Source organism: Molothrus aeneus, chromosome 5, assembly GCF_037042795.1.
Source record: "Molothrus aeneus isolate 106 chromosome 5, BPBGC_Maene_1.0, whole genome shotgun sequence".
NCBI lineage: Eukaryota > Metazoa > Chordata > Aves > Passeriformes > Icteridae > Molothrus > Molothrus aeneus.
The window spans coordinates 49,977,637-49,991,421 of NC_089650.1; the positions used below are offsets into that span (position 1 = coordinate 49,977,637).

Genomic DNA, 13,785 nt, shown 5'->3' on the forward strand with positions numbered 1-13,785 from the left:
CATTTAGTTTTGCTTGAATTTGGCTCAGAGTTCAATCCAAGCGACACAAAATCCGTGCTGTTTTTTGTGATAATCCCATCATTCTCCCTTGGCTCTTTTTAGACACACAGGTTACAAAGGTGCCTGGGCTCCAGCCCTGTGAGCCAAACTCAGAGTCATTCACAAACTGAACAACTTGACTCACACTACAGTGCAATTTGATCCAGGCCCATGGGGTATTTCTCACATGGTCCACACTACAGAGAAAAGATTGAACTACTAACTAGCCACAGTTATCTGTTGTTTCAATTGCCTTACTAGAAAAAAAACAGTTATGGGTTCAAAATAGTAAAGAGTAGCCCTAAAATAGGTATGGAGGTAATTTGCTTTATGGTTCCACAATGAACTCAGTGGTCCATGCACGTATGTACAAACCAGACAGGGAGAAATTCACTAAGGCAATAAAAGATAAGACTACTCTTATTTAACACTATATGGAGAACAAGAAAGCACCACTGACAAAGGGAAAATATTCCTGAAGGAAAGAAATGCTGCTTTTTCCCTTTTCTCAGCCGCAGGTTAATTCCTCACAGCCAAAAAATGCCCAGAAATTAAAGCAAGTGTCAGTCTTCATGCAACAAATAGTGATGGATTCAGCTATTGCAACCTAAATTCTAACAACAACAGAGAAGCTACAGTGAGCCAAAGATCGTCAGTCTAATACTTTATCTGGAACTGACTGAAAATCAAATGAATTGGCAATTAGCATTTTTCAACATTATAGCCTTCATAAGCATTAATTGCTTTGCCTCAGCTTGCATGGTTTCCTGAAGAAGCATGTTTCTTAGCTGTAAGTGTCCACTGCTTGTCTATAAAACAGAAATAAAATTTTAAAGTGTTCTTTTTAAAAATTTAAGACCTTTTAGTCTTTTTTTAATGTTACCTAAGAAATAAAAGCTTCTATTATACTGCCTAATTTATTCATGGCACACTGCTTTTTATATATTGATTAACATTACCTTTTACAGAACATTTCAAGTCTGTGTAGCTAAGCAGAAAGCATATGATCTAAATTAATTCCATTTTTATCAATGAATTTTAGTGAAAAAGCACGGGCCTCTGGGCTATAAAGCCTGAATGAACTTTTCTCATGTGCAGAGATTTCATTTGAAGTAAAATGCTGTCCTTTTCCAAAAGACCATAAAAGTTTGAATTAATGCAAATATATTCTTGATTTACCAGGTTCCCCACTGTAGTAGCTGGTGTTCACTAGAAACTTGAGTTCAGAGAAGAAATTCATATATTTCCCCTGCACAGCCCGAGAGTAAGTGCACCACAAAGCGTCTCTTCCAGTCACCTTGTAATACATGCTTCTCTTGGGTTTATTTCATTAAAAATATCTGGCATTATCAGAACATATTGCTATTTTTAAAGTCAGTATTTCAGCACAAACCTCCACTTGTTCTGCTAGAATATGTATTTATTTTTAAACCTAAGGAGGCGGAGTACTGCAAGACAGGGAAGATGGAAACTTGTGCATGTAGTGTCTGGTTCTGAAATTACTTCCTTCATAAAATCATTCAGTTTTATCAGATATTTGGTACTCAAGGTTGTGATTTTTGTAACAGACTGTCAGAACCAGTGCATCAGAATGAACCCAGACCAGTCATTACTCCAACCACAGACTTATTGCACTAAAAGACAGGCTCATTATGGAAACTCTTTATGTTAATGAAAAGGTCTAAATAATGGGTTGAGTGACAGATAAATACTTAAATAAATATAGGAAATGTTTCTATTTTGTTAGCAAGGCTCCTGAAAGAGACTCTTCAGCTGGCACTGAAGCTTTCGCTGAAAACATGTAGAAAGAGTCAATATGTTCATCAGGAAATACAGTTTTTAAAATCTCACAATTACAGACAGCAGCAGGAGCAAGCAGTACTCTCTAGAGCATAGGCAGGATGGACATTTTACAGCCGACATTGCTAGACAGACATACATGAACCCTTTACTGAGGGACAAAATAAACTATAAGTGAGGAGAAAAAATATCTCAGAAAAAATGTTTAAAATTTTGTTTGAGCCAAAAAAACTAATCTCTTATTGTATTTAAAGCATGGCTGGAGCAGTACCAAGATAAAATAAAGCAAATATTCTGTGAATTAGGATACAAGAAGTTCTAGAGTGAAAACCCATTCACAAAATATCAGATTGTCCAGTCAATACAAAACTGATCTGGTTTTACTGAATGAAAACAAAACAATGGCAAATTCCATTATTAAGTTCTGAGGAGGAAAAAAACCCACAAATTTGATTATTTTGATGTTTTACTACTGACACCTCTGAACCTATGAGAGAATTCACTTGTTAACATTCATTTCAATGTTAACAAAGTTGCTTCTTTCTCCTGTACAGCATTCCTCAATGAGCAAATAGCTGAATTTCCACACAGAACAGGTAAAGAGTTGCCACCTGCACACAGTAGCCTGACACATAGAGAAGATTAATGGGTTTTGCTGACAACAAAAGGGAATTTGGAAAACCTTTGGCCTTGACATCGCAACTCCTAACTTGCAAGAGAATTCTTCACTGATGTAAGTAGTCTTATCTACCTCGGCTCTTCTGTAATGGTTTGCTGCGCCCCTGCCACAGAGGTAACCTTTCCACAATAATCAGGACTTCAAGGCGAATCACTCTCAGCATCTCGTTTACAGGAACTATTTCTTCCCTGTGCAGTCTGATGTCTACACTCAGCCTGATCAGCCCCTTTTCAAATACCCCACAACACCTACCCTGCAAATATCCATTTACCAAACAAGCTACCCTGTGAAAATCCAACACAGGTCCTTCTGTTGGGTTGAGACTAAGGGGAGGCTACAATTTTTAAAAAGAAAACTACATTGAGCATTTTCCTCTGCCCTTGGTTGGACTTTTAATGAACCTCGTCAGTATTAACACCTTCAGAGAAAGGCTTCAGCTCTGGTCTAGCAAATGATGATCAAGATTTTCCCAGGCATCCTAGTAGAGTTTTCTCTGCTGTTTCTGCTTTCATTTGACCCTCTTCCCACCGGACTCCCACTCCCCAGTCCGCACAGCTGTGCTCAGAGCAGGCGCGGCTGGTGCAGTCCGGTGCTCTGCAAGAGCGACTTTGCCCCCAAAAACGCAGCCACACGCCGAAATCGTCCCGGGGCACCCGGCAGGAAAGTCCCCCACTGTGTGCACTCCCGACCCCGGCGACGGCCCCGGCGAGCGGGCGGGTCCCCCGGGTGAGTGCCCCAGGCGAGCATCGCTCCGCATCCCGCTCTCCATACCCCGCTCTCCGTATCCGGCGCATGGCGCGCCCGTGCGTTCCGCACAGCGCTCCGCGAACCGCACCCGCGCCTCCGCACGGCACACCGCAGCGAACTCCGCGGACCCTGCACCGCACCCGCGCACTCGGCACCCACCCCGCTCGGCACCGCGCTCAGCACCGCGCCTGGCACTCTGCTCAGCACCCCTCAGCACCCCGCGCCTGCCGCCGCTCCCTGCCCCGCCGCCCCTGTCCGCCCGCCGCCGGCGCACACCGGCGGGAGCCAGCAGCCGGCCACGCACCGGCTTTCCGCGCCGCTCCTCCGTGCTTTCCCGGCTCTTGGCGTGCCCGGCACCTTTCCCGGCCCGAGGAAGGACTACCGCAGCCAGGCCGGCCCCGCCCAGCGGAGGGGCCCGGGGAGCGCCCCCGGGCTGGGCGAGCCGGCTTCCCCGCGCAACTCCGCGACCATCGCCCATCACCGCTGCGCTTCTCCCTTGAAGGGAGCCCCCTATTGTTCTCCACTTTACTTAGCCGAGCGATTATTATTTTTGTCTCTTCCCAGGCTCATCCGTACCCCGGCTGGCGTGTGCTGTGGAGGGATTCCGGCACAGCCTCGTCGCGGCTCTCCTCGCAGCCTCGCTCCCTCCAGCGAGCGGCCGTAGGACGGGTTTGAGCTGCCTCCCGCCGCGGCCTCGCAGCCCAGGCGGCCCGTGGGCGGGGGACGGAGGGCACATACGGATTTCCCGGCTGGAGCCAGGGCTCCGCCAGTCCCCTCCGAGCCCTGGTCCCTGGCCGGGAGCGCTGCACCTCCGTCAGCGGCGATGCAAAAGCAAGCGGCGCCTTTTATTTCCAGCCGCCGGTGATTCCTTCCTCTCCTTACATCAACTAGTCAGCTTTAATGAGCTTCTGCTCCCCCCTCGATGCAAACCTAAGTCTCTTTTAATGAATCCCTGGTCCCAGAGGTCCGAAGCTTGCAAACTCCAAAACGCCAACGCCGGATTTCCATACACTTTGGGTCACTGATTGGTTTTTACTACTTGAGTTGTGTTGTACGGTTCTTGCTCTTCATTTTCTTATTTATCTGGTTTTTGTTGCTGTTGCTGTTGTTTGGCTTGTTTGGTTTGGGTTTTCTAACCGTGTCATACATCCACCTGCCAACATTTCGCATTCCTGCGATCAGCACATGCCAGCGCTGGGGATGCTGCTCCACGCCGAGAACAGTTAAGCCCTTGCCTGGTGCCGGTACAGCCTCTCGCCTTCTTCCTCCTGGGAAGAAGCCTCCGGAGCTCGGCGGGGAACCTCCTGCCTCTTCCGTCCCCAGGGACGCGGGGGTGTCCCCGGCGGAGTCAAGGAAGCTGAGCCCACCCGGCAAGGTATGGGCGGGCGGCCGGCACCTCGCCCGACCCTGGCCCCAGAGAACTTGGCGGCGGCGGGCAGGGCTGGCCCGTGCCCCCGGAGCGGCGGAAGCCCCCTCTTCCCTCCTGGCCAGCGAAACGTGAACAAGGTGGCGGGGAGCGCGGGGGAACCCCTGAACCCCCCTCCCCTGGGGGGTGGGAGAAGACCCGGCTAAGACGGCCGAGGGGAGACCTCACTGCTCGGGAGCTCCGAGATTCTCCCTTTTTGCTCGCTGCTGTGACGGCACCGTGTCCGAGATCTCTTTCGTTAGATCTGATTGGGGGACGATATCGACAATAAAAATGATAAATAATTAACGCAAAAAAAAAAAAAAAAAAAAAAAAAAAAAAAGCTCCCGGAGCCACGAAGCAGACGGAGAGGATTGCCCGGGATTCCCAGCCCAAAAATCTTAACTGAGGCAAAACGCGCATTATTTGTCTTCTCCTGTCTGCTTAAATTAAGAACTAAAGACGACACACACAGATACACAAATACCTTGATCGAAAAGAGTTGCATATCCATGTTACTGTGGAGGTCCCTGGAATTATTATACCCGGTGTCGATCGGGAATGGCATGAGGTAATTTCTGTACCAGCCTCGTCTCAGACAGCTCCCCTCAGCAGCGTCACCTTAATATGCGAGAGCTCAGCCTGGGACAGGTATCCAGGAGAGCGGTTTCAGTCGTGCTGTTTAACACTCGCGAACAGCCAAGCCGAACTTGCTCCACTGACTCCTTCTTCACTTCCCCTCCCCTACCCTAAAAAACCAAAAACTAAAAAAAACAATCCACAAGGTAACTTTTTGGGGTCAGTGGCTCAGCCCCCGTGACTATACCAACCGTCCGCTGCCTTGCCGCTCAGTCGCAGCGGCGAACACACGCACCGGCCCGGCTGAGCCGTTCACAGCCAAGCAAGAAAATACCTCAGCCCCCGCCCCCGGCCCGGCCCCCGCGCCGGCGGAGCGGTCCGCGCCAGGAGCCCGCGGCTCGGAGCCCCCGGGCGTCGGTGGGAGCGGTACGGCGCTGCCTGCCCTTACCGCGGCTGTGGCGGGACGGGCACGGCACGGAACCGCGGCACGGCACGGCACGGAACGGCTCAGGGCGGCGGGGCGCGGCAGTGCACGGCTCGGCTCGGCTCAGCGGGGCGGGCGCGTAGCCACACTTGTAGCTGTTCTTGGTGCTGAAGGAGGCGACGCTCCGCGGCAGGACAGGGCACGGCACAGCTCGGCGCGGCTCGGCTCGGCTCGGCACGGCACGGCACGGAGCGGCTCCACGTGAATCCCCAGCCGGTCGCGGCTGCGGCTCCGGGCCCGCCCGCCCCCGCTCGGCACCGCCCTCCCCGGCACAGCCGCTCCGCCCGGGGCGCGGTGCCGGCAGACGCGGCCGCGGGATTTCTGAGCAGAGGAAGCCGGTGAAGGCTGAGGCTGTGGCAGCGGGGGAGCGGGAGCGAGGACAGGGACACAGAGGGGATCACCGGCGCGGGCCGGGTCTGTTTAACGCGGTCTCCCCCAGGGTGCGGAGCCTCCATCCCCATCCCGCCTTTCGCGGGCGGCGGAGTCGTGTCCCCCGCCACGGGATCGATGACACAGGATAAGATTCCCGACGCTCTTTGTCCCGACCCTGGTTTTGGCTCGCAGCTCGGATGACGGGTGGCGCAGTTCCCATTTATCCCCCGACACCAGGGAGGTTTCGGCAGCGCGGGGCCAGGGCCATCCCGGAGGCTAAGGGACACCGCCGGGAGCACCTCGCCGGACGGCTCTGGAAGTTTGCTCCGCTCCCAGAGGCTCTGCCCAGCACACGACCCTTGCCCGGGAATGCCCCGCGCCGCCGGGCGGGAGCGCCCGGGCCGGGCCCGCGGAGCCGCGGGAGCGCAGCCCCGGCGCGGCCGCTCCGCCCGCCCGGGAGCCCCGCTCAGCCTCGGCCAGACGGCGCCACCTCGAGGGCGCTGTCCGCAACTGCACCCGCGGCGCCGGCTCGGCTGCGGGACGGGCTCGGAGCGGGGGCAGCGCGGCCGCGCGGCCGGCTCCGGACAGCGACCAGACCTTTTCCATCCTCCATTTCACGCTAGTCTGAACTGCTTTCCTTAAAAGAAACAACATCTTTCTCAGCTTTGCCCAGGGCTGTCTCACTTAAAACATCATTGCTAGAAGGAGGAATTCCAAGAGTGCTTAAATATGTCCAACCAGCGCTTCCATGATCATCTTTGCTGTGTGTTACTGCTTGTGTTTATGTTAAAGATCTGCCCCAGGCAAACCACGGCACTAGATGAGTCGCTCAAGCCTGTGACTTCTCTTATGGAAAAGGTCTCTTACAATTGCAAAATGGCACTGGGAAAACAGCCAGGTCTTAGGCAGGATATATTATCTCATGTTTGCATTTGTTTTTTCTCAAAACCTTCCATGACAGAAGATGGAGGAGATGTGGTTTCAATGATCTATCTCAGAAATCAGGAATATAGTCATATAGGTGACTCAATGTCCTGATGTTCAACTGTGAGCAAAATTCCATTTAAAAACAGAAATCCTCCTTTACTCCCATCAGGAAAATTAGCCATGCATGAGTTATCATCAGTGTTAGATAGACCAATTTCCAACTGCATTTATACTTTTCCTCTCCAGCAGCTTAACAGAAAGTTCAGCAAAACTAAACCAAGTGATATCCTGAGGGCACAGGTGATGCCTGAACTCTTGTGTGAATCTTGCAGCTGGAGAAGCAGGCTGAGGTCAAAAAGCTAGGATACAGAAACCTCCAATGTGCTTCCACCTTGGCCACCAACCTGAATGTAACCTGATGCCTCCCCCTATTTCTTCTAGCCACTTCTTTTCTATAGCATCATTCTGAGGGCATTGAGGGTGTATCTTTTACATATATTTACAGTGAGTACCACAATGACTTTTTGGTGGGAATATGATAAATAAATGATAATTGAAGTTTGCTGTGTTTTAACTAAATGCAAACAGAGAAAATTAATTGTGGTGGGGGGAAGAGGACCGAGGCAGGGAAGATAATAAGAAGCTTCACATGAAAATAGCCATTCTGTGAGGATTGATGACACAGGAGAGAGGCAAAACACATCCATGACTCTCTGAGCAGGATTCATTCTGATTCAAACCCAACAGTAGCTAATGTCAGCTTCCACAGAAGGCTAATGTCAGGGCTGGTGACAGCTACTATCTGCACAAGTAACTTGGAAGGCAAGAAATCCAGTTCTGGAGACCAAGCTGTCATAACCACAATCACCAGTACAGTTTTTAATGATATTCAAATGGAGCTGATTTTTTTCTTAAATTTGAAATGGTGTGAAGACACTCTGAGTTCTGGATGAGGTTTTTGTTGCTGCTTACGTGAGAAATGTGACTTCCTGAGTTATTCAAACACAGGAATTAAACCCACAAAGGCAATAAAACCTCTTGAATAATCACTGTTCAGCAAGAGCCTGCTGATTAATAGCCATTAAAGAATACAGAACCACAAAGTCACTGACTTCCATTAAAGTGATAGTGGATACTACTGGATTCTGAGTTACAAGGTGCTACAGAAAAAGTGTGTTCGAATTTTTCAAGAAACATAATCATTAAAGAAAAGAACTTGAAACTTGGGTGCTTTTTGTGCACTTCTTTAAGACTAATACTTTTTTTACAAATTTTAATATGTGAAGAAAAAAAGAAAGGTGGAGAAAAGGCACACATCAGTAACTATGAAAGAAAGGATTATCTGGAGGCCAAAGAAAGTGTGCAACCATTTGTTAATAGAATATACTTTTAGAAGGCCCCAGCTGTGGCTTATTTCAAATAAACATTTCAGCAATGAACAGAAGATGTAAAAGCTCAAACTTTAAAAAGAAAGATAGCCATCATGTAGGAAAGGTAGCCTGGTTTCCAGGCAAGATTTTTTCAAAATCAGAATATTTTTGGTTTCTAATTTCCAAATCTGTCTAACAAACTCCAGCATGCTAGAAGATTTTAGGAGCTGGAAACCATTGTTCTGCTAGAAGGAGCAACACATGAACATTTTTTGGTAAATGGGTTTTTGAAACTTTTGAAACAGCAGGGACACTAAGTCCCACCAAACCCACTATTAAGCAGAGCAGAGCAGGTCTGGTGGCAGCAGCCAAAGTCAGCGTATCCCAGAGATTGCTGGACAAGTGACAGTGCTAAGGCAAGTCTGAGGTCAAGCCAGGAAGTCAAGCTGGGAGATCAGAATCTTCATTAGATTCTTTTAAGGCACAGGCATGGCTGAAACAACTCCAGGAAGGGCAAAGAAGGAATATCAGACCTTAAAACAGCTTTGGGGAGCCTAAAGGAGATTTCTTACAGCTTTCTCACAAAGCTCTCCTCAGCAGCCTCACCCAGGGTCACACTATTGCCTCATGTCTGAGTTTCCTTGACCACTGGCTGCCAAAGCCATGGGAGCAGGGTAGAGCTCTTGTCCCTCATTCATATACTGATCAAAGTTTTGTGTCATATTCTCTTACATCTTTTTCTGCACAGAGCTAGAGGATGACAGTGACACATCTCTCCCAAACATGTCATAAAATTTGACAGATTTTCTTAATGCACAGTATTAAAATTTGCTTCTCAATGTGATTGAAATGTGAAGGAGACACATCTGGAAGTCAAAAATGGTGGACACATACTACATTTAAGTAAAGGATATAGTAAATTTATGAATCAAATACAGTGTTTCCAAAATAGAAGTGGATGATGAGCTGGCAAAATACTCTCCCACCCCAGCCAGAACACTGAAGTCAGCAGAGAGGGTTGTGAAAGAAAACATTTGCTAAAGAGAAGAGACTTGATGCTAATTATCTAAAATTACAACACTCCCAAATGGAGTTATCCATTCTTACACCATTATAATGGGAACAGTCTCCACTAGCATATTTCCTCTAGTATAATGACTGTATGGTTTTATATCAGTCAAGTGTCTATAGAGGTACTAAGTTGAGCTGCTTCTAAACCCCTAGTCCTTCAATTTGTCCTTCAGTAAAGGAAAAATGAAATCATGTTTAAGAGTATCTTTCACTCTAAGCCACTTTACAAAGACTGATAAAAACCTACATATAGTGATTACTTCACTAGACTTTGACATGCTGAAATCTTTGAGGTGAAGTACAAAAAGGGTTTATAAAAGAGAAAGCCAATGCACATTACCTTTTCAACATGTGAACCATAACATTTCCCCTTAAATGACAGCAGATGGATACAGGTATTTTACATAGCTGTAAAAAAAACCCTTGTATTTATATACCCTTCCAAATAAGTTATTTGCATACAATGTCATTTGCCAAAAGGCATGTGGAGCTGATCAAGCTCTGCCTTGTTCCAGACACCTTGTCAACTTTTGGCAAAATCCTCTCAGTTAGCAATACATGGAAATAGCTAATCTTCAACTCTGGTATTCCTATTATTTTTGTGGACAGCGGGATCAGGCAGAAGAATGGTTTTGTGGGTTTTTTTTTGGTGCAAACTAAGTGCACAAAATCTCTGTGTACTCCCTAGATTAAAAAAAAATACTCAAAGCTTGTTATAAAGTAAACTTTGATTCTACTTTTAATACTGCCTATTAGACAACAAGAAAACAAACCATTGAACCATTGTCTAGAATTCAAGGCATTATATTGCACAGCCATTTCTTTTCACAGCTTGTTGCAGAAGTAACAGAATTGTAGCTCTAGGAATTGTCAAAATCATGAATGAAGACTCACTTGAAGCAAAAAAAAATACTTTTTTGAATGAGATTTTAAGTTTAAATGTTGTAAGACCCACCCTCATGCAGCAGGGAGCAGGGAGAGCATTTTTGATGAGGCTCTGAGAATTCCCCTGAAACCACAGCTCGCATACAATGTCCACACAGGCAGCAGAGAGATACCCAGCCCAGCACTTAGCCTAAAGTTATTCTCTGAGTGGAGATCTAAGTTCACAAGGTTGACGTTGGGTACATTATGGTGTCACTTTGTGTGCCCAGATCCATCAGAATATGTGTAAGCATGCCCTATATGTGTGAGCCAATTCCTCTTGAAACTGTTCTGTAAGAATCATGTAAATACATTTTTGGGTTCTCAGAGGTGACTTTTCTTGGGCAAAACACACAGGTCTTCAAGACAGATTCTCAAACATCTATGATGTAAACTCCTGTACTTAAAACATTCCTCTAGGCTCCTTGTGTAAAAGAAAAATATGGAAATGGAAAGAAATAGCTCCTTTCCAGGCAGTGAGTCACCTGATATTAGCATAGACATCTAAATAAAACATGTAAATCATGCCTCAGAAATGTCTTTTTCTCCACATGAACTATAAAAAGAGTCTAAACAACTGACTCAGATGTAAGTGTCTGCAGTATAGATGATCAAAGCCAGGTGAGGCATATCCACCACTGGAGCATGGGGAGGTACAGACAGACAAACAGCTCAGGCTCAGGCTCTGAAAGCACACACCACCAGCTCCTGACTAGTTTCTCATGATGCCTGTTATGGTGGTAGTTCATGCTCCAGCATTAATGAGTCCTTCCCCCACCCTTACCACAGTAAGTTACTGAGAAATAGTCAAAATGGTCTTAAGAAGTCAATCAACTCTATGCCAAGTACTTAAAAGTGGGAAATACTTCCCAAAAATTTGTATTTATTAAGAAGTTATATATTTATAAGGAAACAATTCTACATTTTTTTCCCTGAAACTTAATTGGTACAAAATTAAGCAATCATTTGAATTAATTGCCTGTGAAAAAAAAAGTCAGGGTTCAGTTTTTTGCTGACCTTTACAGGAACAAAATGTAGTTAAGTTGCTGCTCAAGATTCACACATGATGACTTTTTACATCCATACAGTACTTTGTGGGGGGAGTTCATGTTAACATGAATTCCTCATCATGAGCACACTATTGAAGTAAACCTTGTAGTTGTCCCTTCTTTTGATGTGCTTTGGTTAATGTAACAGAGCAGTCTAAGGGCTCATGGATTGGATTCCTCCAAGGAAGAACAGAAGCTGAAGCTGCGCTCCAGGACTGCACCCAAAGCATTACAATCAATAGCAGACCAAGTTGCACCTAATCTGAGGTAAGCCACATGTGATGTGACCATCAACTAATCAGCACCAAATATATTGCTCTATAGACCTATGCTGGCCATATGACTTGTTAACATAAATATAGCCCATGCCAGATTGAGGTTACAGTCTTGAAAACTGTCCCAGGAGTGCCCTGAGGGCCAGGGCTGAAAGACTGCACTGAACCTCTGAGTGAGCTAGACTTTGTAACTAATTAAAGGCTAGCATGGTGCATGGCATTTTTCACAGGGAAGTTTCACATTTCATTTAATAGTTACCAGCTGTAAATAATGTACACAATTCAATCTTGTGTTTATAAAGTGAAGGTAGAACTTTTTAAATAGACTGGAGGATCAGAAAGCTTGAGTGTAACTGTATTTGCTGTGGGTTCTGTGCAACTAAAACAATAAACTCCTTATCAATATTTTTGGGAGGAAGATTAACTGTACAGTGACACAACATTCATCCAGTGTTCTGTTCTGCATCTCTAGTTTGGGAATTACATTAATTTGTCAATGATCAGATCATCTTAATAAAACCCTTCATTGCTTAAACTGTAAGTAACGTGCAAAACAATGAGTGGCAGTAGTTCAATCAAGAAAGACCAGTTGTAATGTACTCTTATGGTAGTGGAATTTTCTTGTATTAGAAAAATGACCTAGGACATCTAAAAGCCATTTAGTCATGTCATTGGTAAAAAGGTTAATGATTTTTTTTTCCTGTGCTTCATTGCTTAACTCTGACCTGAAGATAGGTAACCACTAATGGTATCATTAGGTGAGTATTTTACTAGACATTGATGATGCTTCTGCAGCAGAAGCATTTCCAGTTCTTAAATGCTATCTCATTGGTCTTGTTGGGCAACTCAGGAATGGCATAGAGCTGTTTGAGTGCGAAATACAACTACTACATCAACTATACTTGTAAGACTTGACCAAAAAATTGTGTATTTATTAATGTCTCTAGCTGCTTCTCCCATATTGCCTTGTGTTTCCCATCCATATTAACTCTCAATGTTAACACTCTTCTGCTCTAGAAACATCATCAGTGTCTGGTAAAAAAAAGTGCTATTACATTGCTTTGTTGTTGGCTTGGGTTGTTAGTTTTGGTTTTTTAGTTTGTATTCAACACTCTCAAAAGGGAAATTTGAAAAATAAAGGGATGGAGTTATGTAAGAGGAGAAACTGATGGGACCTCCAACCCTGTAGCTGTGCTCTTCATTTGCCAAGACAGAAGCACATGAAGGCATCCTTTTCCTGACTCCTTGCACCCAATGACTGAAACCAGCACTCCCTGGCATCAAGAAATTGCCCCTAATTTCAAGCATGCTCCAGGATGGCTTTCATTGCACATGTCCATGTCTGCATCTTAACTAGGACTGTTATTTTGATGCAAACCTCTTTTCCACCTCTGTTCACCACTGGGATTGGAGCACAGAGCTGTCCTGGACCAAACCAACAGGATCAGCCCTCGATGGAGTCAGAACAGAAGCTGTGCCCCAGCTCCACTGGGCAGCCAGACCTCACCACCAGACCAGTGCTAGTCCCAGGAGATACCCCTGGAACAAGGACAGTGTGGACACAGGGCCCCAGTGCCCACGCCATGGATCTGCTCCTGTTGTGCTTAATTACCTGTTCTACAAATCTTGTCTCCCTCTCTTCTGCAGTTTCCTGCTTCAGGTCAAAAAACACCCACTGGGGCAGAGAGTGTGTTCAAGAAAGGGCCCAAACAGATGTGCTAGCTGGGGCTGATATTCTGTTGTTTGCTCAAGCAGCTTTGGAGGCTGTAGTGATAATGACCCAGTTCCCTTCAGTTGCAGGAATGCTGCATAAACATTGAGAAAATAACGAAGATTTAAATCAGTTTCAGGCCAGGAGAGATATTTTATCCTGTAATGATTATGCATTGAGGTGTCCCTAACATCTCTTTTCATTATTTTTGCTTCACAGAAAATTTAATTTAAAATCTTGTACTCATTCCAAATTAGAAAAAAAAAGGATGTTTTAAAATATCACTCATTTGTTTTTGAGATAAATACACATAAGCCAAGTGTTGAATGAGAGCTCATAGAAGAAATGGCAGA

General features: G+C 46.0%; 1 protein-coding gene across 5 annotated transcripts in view; it reads right to left on the reverse strand.

The window, feature by feature from the left end:
- The window catches only part of GRM8 (glutamate metabotropic receptor 8), a 315,543-nt gene extending 309,670 nt beyond the window's left edge, over positions 1-5,873 (reverse strand). Inside the window, exons 1-2 of one of the 5 annotated variants that reach the window (XM_066550665.1) lie at positions 5,698-5,873; positions 5,158-5,312 (exon numbers count right to left, since the gene is read on the reverse strand). The gene's annotated coding sequence lies outside the window, so the exon portion shown is untranslated. Of the gene's footprint in view, positions 1-3,569; positions 3,661-3,841; positions 4,903-5,157; positions 5,511-5,697 lie in introns of those variants that run through there. The other 4 variants (XM_066550668.1, XM_066550670.1, XM_066550669.1 and 1 more) reach the window with 4 other exon arrangements.
- Between the last annotated feature and the right edge of the window lie 7,912 nt (positions 5,874-13,785).